Source organism: Nannospalax galili, unplaced genomic scaffold (genome assembly GCF_000622305.1).
Source record: "Nannospalax galili isolate Female #2095 unplaced genomic scaffold, S.galili_v1.0 scaffold610, whole genome shotgun sequence".
Lineage (NCBI taxonomy): Eukaryota > Metazoa > Chordata > Mammalia > Rodentia > Spalacidae > Nannospalax > Nannospalax galili.
The window spans coordinates 1,116,862-1,123,779 of record NW_008329141.1 but is presented as its reverse complement, the minus strand read 5'-3'; the positions used below and the strand labels follow the sequence as shown (position 1 = coordinate 1,123,779).

The 6,918-nt window shown below is 42.6% G+C and overlaps 1 pseudogene; it reads right to left on the bottom strand.

Annotated features, from left to right (window-relative positions):
- Nucleotides 1–228: 228 nt before the first annotated feature.
- On the bottom strand, nt 229–1,301 carry LOC103734519 (annotated as a pseudogene).
- Nucleotides 1,302–6,918: the final 5,617 nt, after the last annotated feature.

The window sequence follows — 6,918 nt, the reverse complement described above, 5'->3', positions numbered from 1 at the left end:
CTAAAAACCCCACACAGAGATGAAAAATAAAAATCACATTCTAGGGGGCCAGTGCATTTCATGGTCTTTGTATGCTAGTTGTCTTTCAGAACACTTTCAAAAAATTGCCACCCTAGATCATCAAAATATAAATTTCTGTCTACTTCTTAAACATTAATAGTAATAATAATAATAAACTTGAAGGATTTCATAATCAATTGCCTCTTTTGATATTCATTTGCTCCTGGTTTAATACAGCATCTGGAGGTCAGGAAGGTGACCCGCAATAGGTGTCATCAGGGGATGCTCATCTCCCAGGCTTAGCCTTCTTTCAAACACCCACAATTCCAGGTATGAAGAGACACAGGCAATCTCCTTTGAGAATTCCATGAGACAATACAGGCATCCCAAGCTGCTCACAGTGCACCAGGGCTTCTATGAAATTGACACCTCCCCCATGTGAAATACTTCCTTTCCTATTTCAGTATTCTCTTGGAGAGGTCAAGAATTGGTCTGAGAAACTCCCATGTGGAATCTCCTTCTGGAGATGTAGAGAATGGAGAAGCTGTCAAATCATTAATCACATAATCATTCCCTCCCCTCTTTGGTGCATCCTCTTCAGTACTGGAACACAGTCTCTGATAAGATTGTCTAAGACATTATGCACGTTCTTCACGTGCACTTCTTACATCCATCAGTCACCATTTGTCAGTCTCCACCATACTGACCATCTTCGATTTCAGATTGACTCTGAATATGAATCCATCGCCACCCCCCAGAACCAGTACATCTTTGCCAGTGTGATCTTCTTTGTCACTACCCATGATGGCCTGGGTATGTACTGTTCCCAAGTTCCATGAGTAGAATTTAATGCTCTGACAAGAGGAATCCTCATCGTATACCACTTCATCCATGTCATGCTCAACCATGGTGCCCAGCAGCAGTGAGCCAGTATCTTTCAACGGCCCTCTTGAACTATGGTTGGTAAACACTTCACCAGCCAAGTACTGTCCTGACTCAGTTCTTTCACTTTTTCTTTTATTTTGTTCAAAGAGCTGCCAATTTCTTGTTTGCCTTGTGTGTCCCCGTTCAGACTTTGACGGTCCAGCAACATCAAGCTAAGTGGATAAATTCTCAAATTGGCAAAGCTGTCATTTTTGTCAGTGTAAGTCAAAAAATAGTTATGGTTCGGCCTGGTGTGCAGTGACTCTGCCATCTCCTGCTCCTGGAAAATGAAGGGAAAACCTTTCAGAATGGTTTTGCCATCAGCTTTGGTGCCAAGGATTGAGCCAACATTCTGTGCTGTGCTGTGCTGCTGCCATGGCGAGGTGAGGCCTGTGTGGTGCCTGGGGGTGAAGGCTGCAGGAGACTGGGGACTCCAGTACATCAGGCTGTACCCTGAGACTAGTGTCCTGTGCTGGGGGAGGCTAGGAGTAGATGGTGGGAGCGACCCTGGGGACATTCTCTCAGAGAAAGGAAGACGAGACTTGTTTTTAATACTTGCTGAAATTGTTCTACCAAGGTTTCTGTTTAGAGTGTTTGGACTTATTTTCAAGAATGAAACTCACTTTTAAATGTTTTTTCATGATGATTTGATATCAAGGTTATATCATTCTTTTGAAGAGATACAAGTATATGTTATCTCTTATTTCTGATGTAGCAATTCACTGCATTCTTAGTGATGTAAAGCAACACAGATTTATTATCTGCAGCTCTGGAGGTCAGAAATCCAGTGTGAGTCTCACTGGCTAAGACTGAAACGTTATACATGAACATTGGTTTGCTAAAAGCTTTTTAACATATAAGCGAAGAAAGAAATTAAGATCTTTCAACATTTTTCAACAATCAATATTTTAAGGCTGGAAAAAATTAAAAGAAAGGTTACCAGGGTCATGTTCACCCCAGAGCGAACCCCTTGGTGTTCCTTTACTGTCTTTTCTGTTTTTCAGAGGCCGCTATTCCATGCTCAGGACCCTTTCCAGTCAGCAATCACATCACTCTCCTGACTTCCTTTTTCACTCATGAGGAAGTACGTGATTGTCTGGGACCCTCTGCTAATAGGACAATCCCTATCTCAATAGCTGAAACCACAGTACACTGTTGGCTAAGGCAAGTATCCACTGGTTCCCAAGATTAGGACCTGGGTATCTTTGAGGGTCATTAGTCCACTGTTGCAATAGAGAAGAACATTCTCCATTTTTCTTCTCTTTGGGAGATCATACATATGCTTGGAATCATCTGTTCATTAAATAGATGATAGAAATTGCCTATAAAACTGTATGCAACATTTTCATAGGTACATTTTGTTTAAAATGTGGCCCAATTTGGAACCTATGTGTTTCGATATAACCGCAACAATATTATTAGCATATATAATTATGGCTTTGTGGAATTAGGGCTATGACTAGTACTTTGCATTATTTCTGTATATGGTTACATCCTTCAATGGATATATGTTATAGCCCTCATTCCACCAAAATATTCCCCTTTAAATACTTTAAAACACTTGTACTCTATTGAGTTATGCCAACAACTGGAGTTATAGTTGGGTGCCTTTGTGATTCATTTTTTGTGGCTTTTTAAAAATGTAATTTAGTCATGCATGTGCATGGGTCCATTATCTGTAAATCAAATTTTACTCAAAGAAGTCTAACTTTCAGCCCTGTTCATTAACCCTATTTTCTCCCTCTGCACATAAGTATTCACTTTCATGAGCTTCAGGCTTATTATTCCAGTGCACTACTTTCATATGAGGAATTGTGGGTAAGTATACATGTGTGATTTATTAGTTCCTTGTTTTGTTTACAAAAATATTAAGAATAATTTATTGATCTTTTGCACCCTTGTTAATATGGTAGGTGAAAGATGGTACTTCAAGGTACCTTCTGTTTGTTTATTTTATATTATGAGCAAGGATAAACACCTTTTCCTGTGTTTAAGGATCACTTGTATTTCTTTTTGTGAATTATCTATTTAACATTAGATAAAAGCATATTAATTGTACATTTTTTATAGTTACTAGCACATATCAACTACTTCTGGAATACAAATTACTAAATTTCCCCCAATTTATCATTTATCTTTATTTGATGTGAGTTATAGGTTAACTGTTTTCTTATTGTTTTTGTCATGAAAATTATTTTTACTTTGTATCTACATGTAATCAGTTTTTCTGATTTTTTTCCCCTTGTTGATTCTGGCTTTCAAATCAGAAAGCATTTTCTCCATCCCCAAACTATTTATTGAAACTATACCTTTTATTTATAACTCTTATTACAATATTTCTCATTTAAAATCCCCTTTTTTCTTTATTGATTTAAGGATATTTTATTTGTTTTATGTACATGTGTTTTGGGTTTTATGTATGTAGGTGCACCATGTGCCCTACACCATGTGTGCATTGTCCAAGGGTCAGAAGAGGGCATTGGATCCCCTGGAACCAGAGTTACAAATAGTTGTTAGCTGTCATGTGGGTGCTGGGAATCAAACCCAGGTCCTCTGCAAGAGCAGCCAGTGCTCTTAACTGCTGAGTCATCTCTTCAGTCCTTCTTTACAGATTTTTGATGATGCCTTTATCATAGTTTTACTTTCTTTTCTGGTTGTTATGATAAAATATCCTGACAAAAACAACTTCTGAATGAAGGGTTTATTTAGCTCGCAGTTTCAAGTTACAGTCTGTCTTGACACAGAAGTCGCAGAGGCATGAGTTTGAGAGAACTGGTCAATTACATCCACAGTCAAGAACACAGAGCAGTGCATGCATGCCTGCCAGTGCTCAGCTCACCCTCCACTCCTACACAATTCAGAGTCTTCTTCCTAGGGAATGGTGCCACCCACAGGAGGCAGGTCTTCCAACCTCAATTAACATAATCAAGATAATCCCCCACAGACATCCACACAGGCCAATCTAACCTAAACAATTCCTCATTGAGAAATCCTGCCCAGGTGATTCTAGGTTATGTCAGGTTGACAATTAAAACTAACCATTACAATCATATAATATATACGTATATTTTTAATTTCATGTACTCTATCATATTTACTTTTTAAACATGCCTACATTGAAAAACTTTGGATAGGTTAGAGAATTTGGAAGGGGAATGAATACAAAACTCACATTACAGCAACAGTGATAAATTTCACAGTATTGTTGAAGCTTGGTAAGACAGTAAAAATATTCAGAAATTATAGTAGATATATAGGATTGTAAATTTATAGTCTTAAATACAATTATATATTTTTAGTTTGAGAATTATATCAGTTTAGTTTGGTTTTTGTTTGTTTTTTTTTTAACTTTTCAGACTGTGATTTTTAGCTCCAGAAGCTCAATTTGGTGTTTTACATTTTCTGCAGGGCACAGGTGAAGGCACACTGGGGCTGTAGAAGAGTCAAAGGAAGATGGTGGAAAACCTCTTGGTGTCTGAGAATGGGAGAGGTCCAGGGTTCAGGCCTGGTGTCCAGGACCACCTGTAGAGTCAAGATCACAGCTGCCTATCAAGGGAAGTAGGAAATCCATTCCAGAGAATCTGTCTCCCCAACACTAGAATCTGCAAATGACAGAAACCTCCCCTGCCCTCAGGATAAGCTCAACAAAGAAGCAAAGACACTGCCATGTATAACCTAAAACCTTGTGGGAGGGGGGTGTGGGGAATACAGCCACTCAGAGAAGGCTGAAACTGTTGCCCAACATCAAGAAGTCCTCCATCCTTCAATCTGTTCCATCAGCCTACAGCCAGAGAAATGTGGGACTGTGGCTCACGGTTATGGACTAAACCTTGAGTCTCAAGTGAGTGGACCGCAGTGTCAGGCTCACAAGGGGAACCAAAACTCTAGCTTCACAGGAGGGGACCACATCTCCAACTCACAGGAGGGGACCACAGCTGGAGCTCACAAGAGGGGAGCACAACTTTAGCTCATGGAAGGGAAGGGGACCACAGCTCCAGCTCCAGGTTCGTGGGAGGGGACCACAAATCCGACTCACAGGAAGAGACTATAGCTCCAGCTCACAGGAAGAGACCACAACTCATGGGAAGGGATCACAACTCCAGGTTCATGGAAGGGGAACATAGCTCCAGGCTTTTGGGAAGGGACCAAAGCTCTAGGTTCACGAGAGACAACCACAGCTCCATGATGATGGGAGGATACCACAGCCCAAGGCTCATGGGAGACAACCTCAGCTCCAGGTTCATGGGAGGCAACCACAATTCTAGGCTTATGGGAAGGGTCATAATTTCAATTATGCTGGTTCCTACTATTTTTCTGTCTCCAGTGCTCATTCTACATGATTATACTTGTGTTTAAGACAGCCTTTCGGCTTCTGCGCAGCAAGTGGAGGCAACAGTTATTTGTTGGCTTGAATTTCTTGCTAGAGGACACCAGTGTTGGAGAAAAACACTTTTCACTTTTGCTCATGGTCAGGGATCCAGTTGGACGTTTTTCTAGTGTCTGCACTTTTCCCATCTTCCTCGTTGGCTAGGAGAGCCAGCGATGAGACATCTTACCTGAGTCACATTTTGCCTATAGCTGCTATCTTGACTCTCTAGACATTTTCTTTCTTACTTTCCAAGTCCTTTCTCACCGGTACCTGGGGATCTGCCCTCATCCTTCTTGGAGTTGGTTACCTGAGTGATGATGGCTGGGTGACCATGGGTACACAGCTTCATGACCATCCACAGGCCCAGCCCCTGGCAAGAGAGGAACACAGGGGTGTGGTATGTTGGAGCATTCGCAGCTGCCAGCCTGGCCCTGAGCTCTGAGAGAGGCGGCCAAGCAGGCCCCTCTGCTCTCACTGCCACTGAAACACAAGGTGTGGTCTATCATGTCCTCAGGATAAGCTCAACAAAGAAGCAAAGACACTGCCATGTATAACCTAAAACCTTGTGGGAGGGGGGTGTGGGGAATACAGCCACTCAGAGAAGGCTGAAACTGTTGCCCAACATCAAGAAGTCCTCCATCCTTCAATCTGTTCCATCAGCCTACAGCCAGAGAAATGTGGGACTGTGGCTCACGGTTATGGACTAAACCTTGAGTCTCAAGTGAGTGGACCGCAGTGTCAGGCTCACAAGGGGAACCAAAACTCTAGCTTCACAGGAGGGGACCACATCTCCAACTCACAGGAGGGGACCACAGCTGGAGCTCACAAGAGGGGAGCACAACTTTAGCTCATGGAAGGGAAGGGGACCACAGCTCCAGCTCCAGGTTCGTGGGAGGGGACCACAAATCCGACTCACAGGAAGAGACTATAGCTCCAGCTCACAGGAAGAGACCACAACTCATGGGAAGGGATCACAACTCCAGGTTCATGGAAGGGGAACATAGCTCCAGGCTTTTGGGAAGGGACCAAAGCTCTAGGTTCACGAGAGACAACCACAGCTCCATGATGATGGGAGGATACCACAGCCCAAGGCTCATGGGAGACAACCTCAGCTCCAGGTTCATGGGAGGCAACCACAATTCTAGGCTTATGGGAAGGGTCATAATTTCAATTATGCTGGTTCCTACTATTTTTCTGTCTCCAGTGCTCATTCTACATGATTATACTTGTGTTTAAGACAGCCTTTCGGCTTCTGCGCAGCAAGTGGAGGCAACAGTTATTTGTTGGCTTGAATTTCTTGCTAGAGGACACCAGTGTTGGAGAAAAACACTTTTCACTTTTGCTCATGGTCAGGGATCCAGTTGGACGTTTTTCTAGTGTCTGCACTTTTCCCATCTTCCTCGTTGGCTAGGAGAGCCAGCGATGAGACATCTTACCTGAGTCACATTTTGCCTATAGCTGCTATCTTGACTCTCTAGACATTTTCTTTCTTACTTTCCAAGTCCTTTCTCACCGGTACCTGGGGATCTGCCCTCATCCTTCTTGGAGTTGGTTACCTGAGTGATGATGGCTGGGTGACCATGGGTACACAGCTTCATGACCATCCACAGGCCCAGCCCCTGGCA